The 16,561-nt window shown below is 42.4% G+C and overlaps 1 protein-coding gene across 6 annotated transcripts in view; it reads left to right on the top strand.

Annotated features, from left to right (window-relative positions):
- Positions 1–16,561, top strand: part of LOC103758213 (calcium-activated potassium channel subunit beta-2) — a 142,992-nt gene that overhangs the window by 96,942 nt on the left and 29,489 nt on the right. The window contains exon 1 of one of the 6 annotated variants that reach the window (XM_018075063.1): positions 7,885–8,055. The exons of the other annotated variants lie outside the window; for them this stretch is intronic. The gene's annotated coding sequence lies outside the window, so the exon portion shown is untranslated. Of the gene's footprint in view, positions 1–7,884; positions 8,056–16,561 lie in introns of those variants that run through there. 6 annotated transcript variants of the gene reach the window in all.

The following is a 16,561-nucleotide window of genomic DNA, read 5'->3' on the forward strand; positions in this document are numbered from 1 at the left end:
AGGTTGCTTCTGGGATTTTCTGTCAGCACAAGGTCTTGATGTGGAAGGAAAAGAGATTTTCCCCCTCAGCCCTCTCACTTTCCACTACGCACATGTTCATCCTTCTGTGTCCCCCAGCTCTGTCATCCTTGTTAGATTTCCTACCCAGCTACCTCTCCAGCTGTCCTCAAGCTAAAGTACTACACCTGACTGCAAATTGCCTTATTCCTACAATTTCTTCACATCCCTCTGCCCTGATCTCATGGCTCCCTGCCCCTCTGCATTGCCCCCACACCAGCTCCAGAGCTGTCACAACATGCTCATCTGAGGGATGGTGTGCTTCTAGCACCTTGAAAAAACCCTCCAGCCAAGTTATTAAAACCATTTAATATCACTTCTGAGTGGTAGAGACTTTGCACTACTTAAAATAATTGCATTTCTTGCTAGTTAGAGATAAAACAGACCCTTTTTAATCATTTTTTAATCATTAAGATAAGACCTGATGTGCATTACGAGATTATTAACAGCCCCATAAGTGCAATAACAGATACCAAACCAAAAGCTAAGTTGTAAGTGTTCTCAGATGCCTGTAGATTAATCATTTTATATCCCCATAGGATCATTCACCAAGGCTTTCCATCATTGTACAGTCTTAAAGTCATAGGACAGCCCTGTTCCAAATTACAGCTCTGCCTTGCCTGTAGGAAGTTAGAAGCAGGGAAGGATGGCACTTGTTTGCCTCCAAATAGAAGTTAATGAAAAACCTGAAACAGAACATGGAAATTTTGATTCCTTATTTTCTGTTTCACTCAGTGAAAAAACAGTGCCTTGGTCTGTCAGTCCTTAACCATGATTATAAAATTCATGCTGCTTTTCAAGTGTTGTTTTTTTTTTTTTTTTTCTTCAGTGCTTTCTTCAAAGTGTACATCCACTCCTGATCTCATGGGCTCATACTGTACTGTTGATATTTTTGGAATTGATTGCAGACTCCCGATCCACAAAAACAAGCACCACCACCAGCAAAACAAGAGCACAGGTGCTGCTGAAATGGCAGTCACTGCTCAGAATCTGAGCTGGCTCTTACACAGCCTGAGACAGAAACCTACTGCTCCTCCATGCACCACAGGGGCCAATTTCCCTCTATTTGGGGATTAAAGAGATGACCACATAGCAGTTGTCTGACCTGTCTGAATCCCTATCAAGTGCTGTAAGTGCTCAAGAAGCAGCACAGCTTTGCCTTAATTGCATAAGCACACAGCTTGTTCAAACTCCACTCAGGCCCACACTCCAGGATTTAAAGTAGTCTTTAGAGCAGTCACAGCCTCAGATGCATTAGTCTCCTTTGCATACACATAAGGTGCTTGAAAGCTTCAGCTCCCATCCTTGCTCCTGCAATACAAATCATGACTGCTTCATTTTATGCTGGTGAATCAAAAAGACTGGCAAATTACTAATGTCAGAGTGGTCAGAGAAAGCAAGACAAAAAGTTTGAGCTGAAAGGCTTGCCCAGAATTCACTGTAAAGGATCAGGTGTATTGAATTCTTCTCCTTTGTACCTTTACAACCACACTCAAAACAGAAGCAGTAAATTTCCTAGGGGCACCAGTAAGCCACAGCTGGTGTGGAGCATTGCTCCCAGCCCCGTATCTGCAGGAGGGACCATCACGTCACACACACAGGCACCCAGTCCAGACTGACTGTTTTTGTTTGCACCTGATGCAAGTACCCAGCCACGGTCATAAGTCAGTCAAAGCAGCTACAGCTTCCACAGGCAAACTCATTATGTGAGACAAATGGGTCACTTTTTTCCACCATGGTTAATGGCCATGAACCTGGAGGCTGAAATTTCAGTTCATGCCAAGGAATACAATAATCAACAATAAATTCCGTCCACAAATAAGCAGAGAAGTCCTGAGCTGTGCAACGGACCAAGGATGGAAAGACTCATTTTTTTCCTCAAATGTTTGTGATCACTCCAACACCACCAAAATTGGCTCCCTCAGAATTATATTAAATAAGTTATTGCTATAGTCTAGCCCAGAACAGCTCCAGTGATATGTCACTAGATCTGCTGTCTGGCACTACAGACAGCTGCTCCCACCCAAAAACACCCATTTGAGCTCAAACACTTGTTCAACTGAAAGCAGTGGCTTCGGAGTTGAAGCATCAAGCTAAGACCAAGGAGGTACTCAGGTTAAGCAGTTAGCACCCTTAAAGACCCTCTAGACAGTCCTGCATATGCTGTGAAGACAGGTTGTTTATTTAGGAGAGGCAGTTCACACAGAAAAGAGAAAGCAAGTCCCTCATCCCTGATCATAAGCATTATGAACTGGAGCTCCCCGTTGTGGGACCAAGGCCAAAATACTGCTTCTCCAAGAACCTGGCCAAAATCCAGCCTTCAAAAGCATTGTCAATGGTATGCTGGTAGGTGTCCCAAGGAAGAAGATATTGCAGAAATATGGGCTATCATTCACTATTGCTGTCAATTTTATAGAACAAGTGTCAGCATAACACAACCAAGTCCTCATGCTTCTGATGCCAGCAGGAGCTCACAGCCCTGGAATAGCAGGCCAGGCACCCTCATGCTGGGTGGGGACAGGGCCACCACAGAAAAGCCCTGCCAGAGTCAAATCTGTCATTTTACATCTTCTCCAAAATTACCTTTTCTTCCTTTAGCTGAAACACACGACTACTCTTTTCCCAAGGAGATAACTTGGTGCCCACATGTCTTCTCTTGACTGCATCCTCATGTTTTCCCCCCCAAGCTGTATCCCCATCGGAGTGTCCACAGGAGCACTCAGGCTCAGTCTCATGCTACAAACCCACTCTCCCATCTGGTACAGGCAGCATCAATCAGCATCCCTCAGGCAAGGTTTTATTACCAACAGTGGAATTTTCCAAATATTGACTCATTTTAGCCTAAATAATCTCATTCTGTTATTATTGCCTACAAAGCTGGCTCCACTTCACCTTCTACAATACTTCAAAAGTGATTTAGCTGCATCAAAGATAACTCACATGTAATAGCAGCAAAACCAGGTCAGGTTTAGTACAGTCCATCAGCTAAACTAAAACTCCAAGACCCACATCTGCTCCTGTCAGACAATGATAGGCATAAATCAATACACTCCTTTCTTCACACTTCTTCCATGACCACATGCCTACAGCAGGGAGGAAAGCAATACATTCAGGCTTTCTGAACTTTGATGTAGATTACAGTGAACATAAAAAGTGGCATCTTGATGCAGTACAACATACACACTTTACTGCAAAAGCCTGCAAAACAAGGAGCAGAGATACTTCAAGAAACAATGCACACACAAATAGGAAATACTTATGATTACTGGACACAATACCTTGAATGCACAAAGGGCACTTTTCCACTTGCTTATAAGCCTTCTTCATTTCAAACAGCTCACAGTTCTTTGGTCCAACACCTCTGAAAAAAGACTCCTGAGACACTTTTCTTCAAACTATCTCAGCAAGAAGCAACACAGAACAACCCTCAAGAAACCATCCCTTCCCCCCTCCTGGGTGAACTATTTATCTGCTCTTAATCTAGCCTTGATCATGAGCAGCTGGAACCCATAAACATCCAGCTCATCCTGGGCTGATTGCTCTGAATTGCCATGGTTTCTTTAACTTCAACAAATCCCTAATGACAATCAGTATCAGCTGAGGATCCAGAAGCTGCTTCTGTTATTTGTTTATGAGCCCAAGCAGTGTTTGGAGATAATAGATTTAAAAAATTAATGTTATTTTTCCTTATTAAGCCTGAAGTCGGGGCAGTAGCTAAAAGTTAACTTGCTTGTAAGTGAAAGGATTTGCTTTGTGATACATTGATTCTACCTCTGAAATTCAGGTACGAGGTTTAGCATCAGCTTACTTAGAACAACTTCAAGGAACAGCAAGCAGGAGGTAGAAGATGTTTTGGATGTTTTTTCATGTGGCTTATGTTGCTAAGGAAACTGCCTCAGTGATGGCTCTGTGTTCACCGCAGCTGGGTCACCTGGGCTTTGCTTCTCAGGGTAAGGGGTGAGTCATGGCTGGAGAGTAAATTGCACAGACTTGCTAAGGAATGCTTTTATCACATACTTCCACTCACATGTGAAAAGATAGATTATTATTAGTAGTTAATAATAAAAAACACTATCAAATCTATTTAATACTTTTACTAGTAGTAGCAGGCTCTATATTACTAACCCTTCAAATAGACACAGGAAAAATAAAACCACTGGGTTTTTTTCCACACGCTTTTACAGGTCCTGGCAATAGTTAGGATATGGTGTCAGGATACATCGTGCCAAAAATGTCTTGGTGACACAACATAACACTGCTTTCTAGTTCCCCTCACAAGATACAACCAAAACCTGAGTTACTCAACATTGAGACATTTCTGAAACTTTTACCAGAAGCAGATTTTTTGTGTGTGACGCACTAGTGGCAACAGTAGGTTTCAATTTGCTGTCACGGTGATTGAAAAAGAAGAAAGGGTGGTTTTTAACCTTTACCAAACCAGTTAGGTGTGCTGACGTACAGGAAGGTGTTGGTACATGAATGTGATACCCATATGACAGTTACATACACTCTCTACTTGTAAATCATGTGGTCCATCTACACCCTCGTGAACCTGGTTTCTGAGAAGCCACCAAAGAAATACCTCCTCTTCCTTTATGTTTGTTTCAGGTTTTTCACATCTTGATTTTGTTTCTGCAAATAGTGATGAGCTTGACATAAGGCCAGGTGTTTTTAGGCTACAATGAAGTCTGGATATCACAGACGTCCATTACAAGGCATTAGTCAATGCTAACAGATATTGTACATTTGCCCTTAAGGCTCCATCTGGATAATCATCCAAATGTTTAGTTGAGCTTTCAGAGCCTCATAGGTCTTCAGCATGGCCTGAAGCTGTTATAAGTGATCATGGGATGGCAGCGTCATGAGTTTAACCCTTAGTTTGGGCAATGTCTGTTTAGTGTTGCCCTGGAATAGATTTGGAATGAATTGCAGGGAGCAAGGTAGCATTTCTGATGAAACAAATTGTACATCAAGCTGTACTGAACTGCAGAAATTAGAATTCAGTGACTTGTGAGAATTTAGTGACTGTGTGCCTTCCTGTAACGTAGATTTCATCCACACTTCCAGACTTTTAGATTTTCCATCTGACACTATGAGAAGAAACTATCTAAGTGTTAAGGCTTAAGCAGTGGAGGTCATTCCTCATGTGTTATCACACAGCACTAAGAAAGCTGGAGATGCCACACGCCTCTTTCCTCTCCTGTTCCCTTGGCCAGGGGCTTATTTCCTTTTCACAGGCTGTAGGAGCTCGACTGCCTATTTCTCCATTTTGCTGTCAGACAGTTTTGTAAGTGTCAGAAAAAGAAAATCCAAGATACCTCTGGCAGTCGCCTAAATAGAGGTAGCTGCTGGTTGGCACCTGCTGTAGCCCCCAGCCAGGGACCTGGAACATGAGCATTTTCAGTGCTAGGACCTCTGGCTTCAGCCTCCTGTTGGGACATTTTGACAACCTTCATGAGAAAGCCAGGCAGGTTTTATTTTGTGAATGCAGAGCACCGTGAAAACATGGTGAGGGCTGAGTTCCTGCTGTGGAGCCTGAAAGCAGTCAGGGTTTTTAGGGGTTTAGGCTGCCTGGTCCTGTTTTATTTGATTCCTCATCTCTCTACTGTGGTAAGCAATGCAGGCTGATCGCTGCATGATGCCTTTCCTGAAACATATGGCTGCTTTCTTTTAAACCCTTCTTATTAAGGAATTTTGCAAGTGCCAAGATAAACATTTAATCCTTGAGGGCTCATGTTCAGCACAGTCAGACCATCTGCAGGAGCATCACTGCTCATACCAGAGCACCCAGCCCAGCAGGGCAGCTCGGACAGCTCACTCTGAGTGACTTTAAACAGTGGTTTTGGGGACCACACTTACACGGGCCCTTTGATGTGTGTCTGACTCTCTCCTCCAGGCAGGCTGCCTTGCAGCAAGTCCTCATCATTCATTTTAAAGGAGACATGTCATGACCTGCATTACAGTTGGGCTTTTAGCACCCTCTGAGCCCCCAGGCTGGACAATCTTGCAGTATCTTCTTCCCACCTCTGTTCACCACCCTGCTCTGCAGCAGCCACCAGACAGGGAGGATGCTGGGATGTTATTTAGCTGGGGATCTCAACAAATGCAGTGGGTGTCTTAAAGTCAAAGGTCCTCCACACCCCTACAGAGTCTCTGCCAAGGATGTGGTGAATTTATCAATGAAAATTTTTAATATTTTGGAGATTTCATAGGGTCACTTCAGTTGAAAAAGACCTCTAAGATTGAGTCCAACCATTAATCCAGCACTGCCAAGTCTACTACTTAATCTCCCTAAAATATTTACCATGTTCCCTACTGTCTTTTTTTGAAAATGTACTTTGACAAACACCATACCTTATTTACCTTTGATTTTATAGTCCTTGCCAAGGACTTTGCCCATATGCTATGTTAGGTGCTTCTGTTTGCTCATATAAGCTGCCATTTCCCCAAATGTCAAAACATTACTAGACCTCTATGTAAAAGTCTCTCAAAAGCAGAAGAATGAGTTTTAATACTGCTTCTCACTAGTTTAATGGGAGGTTTGCTTGTTTTTACACTAAAATCATTGCTATTACAATTTGTCAGCCACACAAAGATAACAACCTTCCTATGGCTTGGACAGCAAACTTCACTATAAACCTTTGAGAAGTGAGTTGTAGTACCCCCTCTTAAGTTTAGGGTATTTGGCCTCAGGATTCCAAATTATGTTCCAAATTTTCTGGTAGTCCAAAGCCTGAGAGGTGAGATCAGTTAATACCCAAAGGTACCTCTGCTCCTGAGGCTGCGATAACCCAGCGTTACCTCTAAGCGGGATGTGATTCCATCTGGTGAACCTTAGCTCAGACAACTAATAAATTTATCTGTTGCTGCCAGCTGTGAAACAGCAGGATGCTTGAGATGAGTATTCACCCTAGTGGGCCAGGATGTTGTTCTTTGTTTCTGGATCTAGATAAAATTTCATCAGCCTTTTGGGAAGGAAAAGGGTGTAAGGGTTAATAGTACAACAGTGCCACAAGCTGCTAGGTGACCGTTCTGTCCGACATGATAGGTCGCTTGTGGGAATGCTGCTTTTATGGGATTTTCATTATTTTCTTTGACCTGTCTGCAAGAGAAGGACTAATCTGATGTGTTGTCAGCCCCATAGTCTCAGATGTGGAAATGGTTTATTTTAGACCCATGTAACAACTAGAATAAAATAGCTTTGAGTGTGAAGATTCAAAGTCAATTCCTCAAAGCCCCTTCCAAAACTTAACCCAAGAGCTCAAGTGAACATTTGACTTAACATCCAGTGATTACTAATTATTTATAAAAAAAGATGGCTGATTTCTGAACTGTGACTTACTGAAGATTTAACAACTTGGCATTTGAGCATCAGTGACTTTGTTTCAGTGAATTTTCCAATCCACTCCCTTAGCTAGACCTTACGTCCCAACACAGAGCTCCAGGGCTGTGAAGAGTCAACAGGCAGCATATGGTGACTTTGGAAAAAGGCAGCAAAGCATTCATGTGTTGTTTGGCCACTGATTGCAGTTGTATGTGGCTCAGAGGGGAAACCTGCCAGAGCAAGCCCCTCTGCACATCACATTATTAATACCTGCATCATGTAGCAGGTCATGGGTTGTGTCCAGGACGACCAGAAAACTGAACCCAAAACCAACCTGAACTCATTTGCAAGCTTTGTGCCTCCATACTCTATAATGTACTACTCACTCTAAAGATAATTCTATTTGTTTCCATACTACCTTAAAAAAACCTTCGCCTAACTATGACCTCAATCCTTCTGCTCCAGTCAGGGCTGAGAGAAGATTGTTCTTTAGGACTCCAGCACTTGTTAATTCTCTTAAAGAGATTACTCAAATCTTCTAAACAAATATCAGAATAGATTCTGGATTAAGCATGGGTGCTAAAATGACCTTGCTGATAAAATCAGCATCATCAAACCTCACAAATTGAAGCGGGAAGCCCTGGATGTAATTTTGACTTGCAGCTACTATCATGGTAAGTTATCAGACTGCTCTGCATCTCTCTTCCCCTATCTCTAATACTCTTGCAACGTTCCTTGAGAACCAATGCAAGAAGTGTCAGATCTTCCAGATTTTTGTGGGAAAAACAATATACTGAGAGAGTCACTGGGGCACGACCCACTGTTTTCTTTTAGTAATGTTTATTGCTTTTTCCGTTCGCATATTTGAGTTGTCTGGTTCATTTCGGTGTCAGGACGAGGCTGGTTTGCACAGCATCCCAACTCCTGTTAATCCAAGTGCCATTGATCAGAGGTGGGTTTAGCTTGGTGCATTTGGTGGGGTGCTCTAGTACACGTGCTTGTTGGTGCACCCTGGGGTCCACCAGGGACCATCTCCTTTGCCTGCCACCTTTGGGCGATTCCCACCCCCATGCAGCAAATACCCAGAGCTATTTATGTCCTGTGTCTGTCAGTGCAGTTTCCTTTGTGTCTCCCTCGGGTTTCAGAAATAATTAACCCTGCAAAGACAGTTGTGGATTTTGGCAGTGTAACAGACAAGTTCTTAAGAACTGGGACTGGGGCGGTGAAATTTGTGTTAAGTATTTTTGTCACTGTGTTGTGGCCAGGAACAAATCCCAGAAATTTTCCCAGAAATCTGTGAATAGCATTTCACAAAAGAGAGGACATTAAGTAAAAATTCCATCACTTTTAATCTACGTCTCTTCTGTTGTTGTTTGTTTACAGTTATTCTATGACCCCATCAGATTTCCTTGCAAAATCTCTAATGTCTGTAATGGGAATTTAAAATCCAATAAGAATTTACAGGCTACTTGGGAAAAAAAAAATAATTCCTTGGAGAGCAAAGTCCACCACGACTGAAGGCCTTAGGTTTACTTTCAAATCTCTTTACCCAATTTTCAGTTTAATTTACTCATTTGCTAATCCTAATTTTCCACTACTGTGCTTACAATATCTAACTAAATATCACTCATGTGGAAACACATTAAAATTCTACAGCTGGAGAATTCTAGGCTGGAACTTATGGCCTCCAAATGCTTGTAATTTTGCTTCTCAACTGTCAACATGTAGTGGTGGGTCTACCTTTCTCTCCTCGAAACTGTGTTAGCTGCATCCACTGTTCCCTTTCTGAGCACTCCACTGCTCCATTTCACTGGTACTACTGTCCGTTATGGCAAAAGTATCCCATCACATTAAACTTCACTGATGCAGAAGTATAACCTTTTCCAAAAGATTTCTTCATATGCTATTATATAGGTTTCCTTTGTTCTTAAGTAATTTATTTTATGCTTATATAGAATGTTGGCACTGTGATGTGTTGCACCTGGAAATAACAAACTATTGTATTGTGTCAAAATATTGGGAATAGCATGATCCGTGCACAGCAATCAGAACTGAGGAACTGAGAAACACCCTTGACTTCTGACAAAAAGGAAGAACAGTCTGATTTTGTTCCAGTACAGAGAGCTGCCATTTGAACAGGCAGATCCGAAGGCTGCATTGCCATCACATAGCCCCTGGTTCCCCCATCCCAGATGGAGCAGGGATGGGGCTCTCTTCTGCACAAGAACACATACAGATGGGGCAGAGTGGATCTGCCCCTCTCTGATCCCAGCTGGGCTCCCAGGGATAAAAGAGTCTGTAAGGACCCCAAGCTGAGGCTGAAAGTGCATCTCCGGATGAGGCAGCTGAGAGTCGCTTTGTACTCGGTAGTGCTGGCTCCCTTCCCTCCACAGCTGCCTCCTTCACTCCCTTCAGGGGGTTAGATTTCTGTGAGCTAATTTAAGGAGAAAAGCCTTTTTAATCCGGTATCTTACAGACTCAGAGTATGTATATTTTTATATTTTGAATAAAATATGAATATTAAGCTCTTTAGGCAGGGACTTTGTCTTCCAAGATCTCTTCAAAGCCCTTAACATGCTGCTGGTATTACAGGTGTAAATACTACAAATAATATAATACAGTTTGGATCCCATAGATCTGTTTCATTGGGAATGGGCTCACAAAGTGTATCTTTATGATGGACAGAAAAGGCTCAAGTATGAACAAGGCTTCCCCAAAAGTTAGTTCTGAGCCTTGACCTGGAAGAGCTCGGGGTCAAGAACATGTTTCGATTTAGGGTTCCTCATAGTCCATGAGGCTCTTCTTGCTTTGGTTCCACCAGTAAAAATGGGACAACCTGCCCAAGGAACAAAAATCCAGTTTAGCATGCAGAGCACTCATATGAGAAGTGGACGAGAGCTGTTTAGCCCTGCCAGATAACAGCATGTAGTAGTTCAAGGCAGAAAGGGAGAATGAATTCCCAAAGCAGCTGAAGGCAAAGAAGGAAAAAGGGCTTAAGAAAGAAAACCCCTAGTAGAAAAGAATATATTATTAACTGAAAAAGTAATTTAACAGAATAGTAATGTTCTCATACCACTGAGCCAATCTAATACCAACTCTGCAAATTTAATAAGATCACTGCAAAGGCAGAGAAGTTCAATCTGAAGTGCACTCTTTTGAGGCTGAGGCCAATGTCCATTAAATACAATAGAAATACTTCATCAGCTTCAACACAAGCCAGATCAGGCATCCATTGGATTTGGATTATCAGTGGCTGTTACTGTCTCTACAGAATATTCCCCTCGAACTCACCATGGCGATTGAAGTAACATCTAATTTCCACAATAATACAAGCATATTCTCTACATAGAATCATAGAATCATTTAGATTGGAAAAGACTTTTAAGATCATCAAGTCCAGGCATTAACCCAGCACTGCCAAGTCCGCCACTAAACCATGTCCCTGCATGACACATCTACATGTGTCTTGATCTACATGGTCTTTTAAATCTCTCCAAGGATGATGACTCAATCACTTCCCTGGGCAGCCTATTCCAGGGCTTGAAAACCCTTTTGTTGCAGAGGTTTTTTCCAATATCCATTCTAAACCTCCCCTAGCACAGCTCGAAGCCATTTCCTCTTGTCCTCTTGCTTGTTATTTGGGATAGAATACCAACCCTTGCCTGGCCACAGTCTCCTTTCAGGTAGTTGTAGAGAGCAATAACTTCACCCCTGAGCCTCCTTTTCTCCAGGCTAAACAAGCCCTAGTTCCCTCAGCTGCTCGTCAACAGACTTGAGTTCCAGACCTTTCCCCAGTTCTGTTGATTTTCTCTGGACACACAAAGTGAGGGGCCCAAAACTAAACACAGAATTTGAGGTGTGGTTTCACCAGTGCTGAATACAGGGGAAGAATCCCTTCCCTAGTCATGCTGGCCACATTATTGCTGATCCAAGCTGGGACACCAATGGCCTTCTTGGCCACCTGGGCACACTCTGGCTCATCTTCAGCCAGCTGTCAAACAGCACCCTCAGTCCTTTCCTCCTGGGTAGCTTTCCATGCTATAATCCACGTGAAATTCAGCAGGCTGCAATGTACATGGAAAAGTCTGGCCATGCAGTGGTATTTCATACAACACAACTGCTGTGCACCCAGCTATCTTGGTTTATCACTTTTTACAGGTCTCAGCAATGTCTCCCAGTTGAGTGTTCCATTAACTTTTTCACCTATTATTTCTTAAAAAAGCCCAGAAGTAATCTTAATCCCCCTTATCTGGCTATACTATTATCTTGCTGCATTCCTGGTGCCTTCACACAAAGATTTTGTGGAGCTATGTTTTTTCACTTAGCCCAAAATCGGCTTGGAGGAAGACAGGGCAAAGAGGTCTCTGCTTGAACAGGCTAGAAATAGAAATTAGTCTTAGTTTGTGCCTGGTTTTAATTCAGATCAGATTAGAGCTGGGTTTGTTTTACTGCAGTTTAAAAGAAGGGAACATTTCATATGTGAGATGGGAGATTGATTCCTATTAGATCCTCCCTTCAGATTAGTCCCTTGGAGGAGTCTAAGTTGATCCACATGCTCTGGCCTGCTGGGACCAGCAATACCAGCAATAAACCCAACCCTGTCAACTCTGGAAAGAATGTCATTGTGACACCAGTAGTGTTCTTTCCTCTGAGGAACTGAGGGTGTTTGTAGTGAGAAAAGGAGGTGTAAGATTGGCAACTGTTTAAATACAAATGACCAGGAAGAAAAGGTACAAAATCCACTTCCTTTAGCATGGGATTAAGTGGATCATGCATTTATAATAGTTTGCTGTATTAATAAATTCAGTACAGCAGCTTTCAAGTTTGAAGCAAGTCTCTTTAGTCTATTCCTTCAGAAAGTGCAGTCCAAAAGCTATTGATCTATTTGTACAGATAAACATCCCACAGAGTTATCAGAATCAATGCACACACTCAGGCAAAGATTCAATACAAATAATAATAAATAAGTACAGACACAGGAAATAGAAATGTACAATTTAAAACTGATTGAAATGCTGACCCAAATAGCTGTTTGTGTGCATTTCTGCAAAGGTAATTCCAAGAAAGGGAAAGAGGGTGCAAAAAGTAAGTGGTAATTTCAGAGGTGGCAGACAAGAGAAGAGACAAGCAACATCCAGATCAAAGGAGATGGGCAAGGGATGGGTAGTGGTGGAAGCACCACTCGATTTTATTAAATTTTTTATATGTATATGAATTTTAAAAGTCTTTGTACAAAGCAAGGTCTGAGCACTGTTATTGAGATCTACCCAGAGGAGAGTAAAGGAGGAGCAGGGGTACCTGTATACATGTTTTCCATAGCTGGACAGCCTAATTTTACACCCCTGGGGTTTTTTTGAGGTCAAGAGAAGTTTTGGCATGAAATCTTTTTGTGTTTCACTGAGCCATTTTCATCTACTTTGGTTGTCTCTGAAGCTGCCATGAGATGAGATGAGATGGGATGGGGTGAGCCTGGGCCAGCCACCAGTCTTTCAAAGTACATATGGCAGCGGTGCCCTGATGGGCACTGAACCCAGGAAGTAAGAGCTGAGAGAACAGATCCAGGTGGTTATGAGAAAGAACAGAGTGGGAAGAGGCAGAAAACACTAGACAAATGGGAAAGGAGAAGTAGATTGGGAGCGACCTCAGATTGTAAAGCATGCTATTTAAAAGAAACAGAGAAACATAAATAAATTGTGGAGGTTCTTGGCAAAAGACTCAGTGAAGGCGATAATGGGAGATGGCTTGGAACAGAGGTTAGACCAGGTCTTAAACCTGCCAACCACAGGATACCAGGAGGGTCCATGAGGCTGGTCACAGTCCTCCTCACAGCTTCATGCAGGTCCACCCATACCTACTGTTCCTCACATCCCTCCCCAAGCACCCATCAGGAGGTGCTCAGCACCGAAGGGACTGGACCTGGGCTTTCACCTGGCACCACTGCTCCTCAAATACTTTCCAGGTGGAAGAAGCAGAGGGCTGGTCACAGGCTGATGTAATTCAGCTCCCCAGAATCCGCACCAGACATGAGGATGAGGCTAGAGGACTGCTGAACACAATGCTGAGGGTGGGGAATGTCACTGAGTTTCATACAGGGTCCAAAGGACGCTTAGGGGAAGAAAGAGAGAGGCTAAAGGTTTAAAAAGCATTTTGATAAAAAAAGCAAGATACTGTCAAGAAGTCAATCAGAAGCCAAAACTTGGCCAGATCTGCTCTTATTTAACCTTCAGCATGGGATCAGATCTCAATCTTTCTATTCTTGGTAACAGCTGATGAACGCAGTGTAACAAGGTATTAATAAACATCTGCCCAGCTCTTATATTAATATGGAGAAGAATTAATGGAGGTCTTAGCACGTTCATATTTTCTAATTATGGCAGATGACTTTATTTATAGAAATAATAGAGAGAATGGAAATTGTCACTGACACCATGTCAATATACGTAATGAAATCCAATCATTTAATTGCATTACATTTGGCTAAGGAGTCACATCAATAAAGGGCCCTCCTTGGAGCAGTTCAGTGGTCGGTACGTACTTCGTGTTAGGAAGCTATTAAGATTAATGTTTTTTCAATGAATCACGGGGAAAATAAGTCATCTCTGACACACCTATTCCTGTGCCTGAGACCTCGAGAGGGACAAGGCTGGGGGCAGAGCTTTCCACCCAGAGAGGTGAAGTCCATGGCCCTTTGTGTAGCTGTCTGATCTTCATGCTCATTTCTGGACACCCCTTGCTTCCAGTCCCCAAAGCATCCAAAATAATGAGATATTGCCCAGACTGAAGCCCGTGCTATAGTTCAGCTGTTGCTGGCCATGGCTAAGCCAGCTCAGGCATCAGCTCTGCTTCATGCAGTGCCCTCCTCTCCACCACGATAAAGCATCACCAGTGCTTCTGTGGGAATGATAACATACTATACCACTGAGATAAATAAAGCACAATGTTAAATCTTGATATGTTTACACCTCCTAAGAGAGGGGGAAGAGGCCTATAAAATTCCCGCTAAAGGAGACATGGCTGTTCAGATTGTTTGCAGCTTGATAGGTAAACCCTGCGGCCAGTTTTTATTGAGAGTTGCTGGCGTTGGTCTTAGAGGGCTGTTGGGGTTTAAAAAGGTTTTGGACGACTACTGTGGCTGTTTCTCAAGGTTTTGAAGTACATTTCATAAATGTTAGTTCAGACAGGCAGCTGGGAAAGTTTGGATCTCTCCTCCCAGAAGCAGGGAAAAGTAAAACAAAGCTACAATTATGGTGGCAGATGGTCTGGTACACACAGAGCACTGCTAGTAATTTTGCTCCTTGAACATTGAAGAAGGAGATCTGGAGTGATGCTGAAAAACCAAGGTCCTCTAGTTCTCTCTTGTTCTTCCAAAATGTGTTTCCTAATCCATTCCTGTCTTCCAAAGCTATCAGTCTGAATTAATGAAAACAGAGCAAGGGAATGGTACTATTTCTATTAATTATAAAGGCAGGTTTGTGCAATAAACAGAATTCATATCCCTACAGTGCTGCTTAAGTACCTATAATTCAGCTGCTCTGTTCACAACTGCAGAATCTTATTCACGTTGTTTTACAAATTAGCAAACCTGGAATCAGCAGCTGAGGACAGTGTGATGACATTTAGTTTAACTATGGGGGATCTGATCTGCTGAAATCCACGGGTGGTCTTCCAGTGCCGCTTTTCACTGTGATTGAGTTACAACTCTCAAATTAGTTGCTCCTAGATCAGCTCCATGTTTTCCATAGAAGTGAAAACACAGAACCTTAGGAAATAGTGTCAGTTACATACGGTAGCTGCTGGTGCTGTTCCAAGTACTGCCAAACTAACATTTGGGGCAATGCTTTTTCAGAGATGAGTAGAAAGGGGGGCCAGAGCACTCCTGGAGTGAGGGAAGTGAGAGCTTTTGAGGGGGTGACAGACAAAACCCAGAATTCCAGGGGGAGTAAAGGAAACCTGGAAAGGTGCAGAGCGATAATCATTCTTGTTCCACTCCAGCTTTCCCCTTTCCAGAATAACTAAACTTTGCTTTCCTCTGCACCTGAGTGAGAGGAAGCAAATTGCTGATTTCCAGTTGCCAAATGCATTTGATAGTAGAGCTCCTGCTGCGAGCCCAGAACTTTGCACCAACAAACTGGTCTGACTGGGGAGAGCTCTGGTAAATGAAATACTCCAGTAACAACATTTTCCAAAACCTGTAAGGTACCAATAGCAGATCACTTCGAGTCACAACGTGTTCTGATAGCAAATGACTGCACCAGAATAAAGAAAAAAAGAAAAGGTTCTTCTCTGGGCTGTAGAGCAAAAGGTTGATTTTTTTTAATCAACTGCTCACAGTGCTGCTGGTGTTACATTTTAAGCATCTGATTCAGGCATTTGAGTGGAAAGGCGATAAAATCCTTGACTTTGATTGAATTTCCATTGTGGCAAAAGGGAAAAATAAATACAAAGAGCATAAAGAAATAAAAAAAGTTACTGTTGGACAAAACTTTCCCCATCATTTTTTAAATCTATACAGATACTGAAAAAAATCTGTTTTTTTGGTTTGCTTGAAGGTCAAAATTCAGCTTTTAAGCATTCTTTCAGCAGGCATTATGTTTAAATACTGAACTGCCTGCCAGTTTAAGGAGCACATTTCTTCAATTACATCCAGCATTAGTGCAGCTGTTAGGATTTCCCAAGGGACCACTGCAAACTGAAAAAATGCCTTTGCTGTGGTGCTGACAGGTTCTGTGGCATTGTCCTGCCCTTTACTTGCTTCTGCATTCGGCTGCTGGCCTCACTGATGTAAATAAGAAGAGAATCAAGTACCCAGGCTCTTCTGATGTCCATATCAAAGAACATTTAAATGATAGACTTCATTGCTTGTACAGCAACTTTAAAAGAAGAATTTTTTTAAAAGCAGTTCCAGTGTAAGGAAAATGAGTAAGTGGGGGTGAAAGTTAAATTTTACACCCTATACAATATAAATGCATCCCCTATTACAGAAGCCTCTGATAATATTTCCTGTAATTGAATTACTTCTATGAAATCAATAGGGGAGAAAAACCCTCTGAACACATTAGGAAGAGGACTACCAGCTTTTATTTATCTACTACATTGTTTTACAGAGGGAGGCACACATTACAATAGGGATGGCTCAAGTCATGAGCAGGGAATTACCTTTTACCATCACAAGTTTTCCTA

This window comes from Manacus vitellinus, unplaced genomic scaffold (genome assembly GCF_001715985.3).
Source record: "Manacus vitellinus isolate BGI_N305 unplaced genomic scaffold, ASM171598v3 scaffold_29_pilon, whole genome shotgun sequence".
In the NCBI taxonomy this organism is placed as follows: Eukaryota; Metazoa; Chordata; class Aves; order Passeriformes; family Pipridae; genus Manacus; species Manacus vitellinus.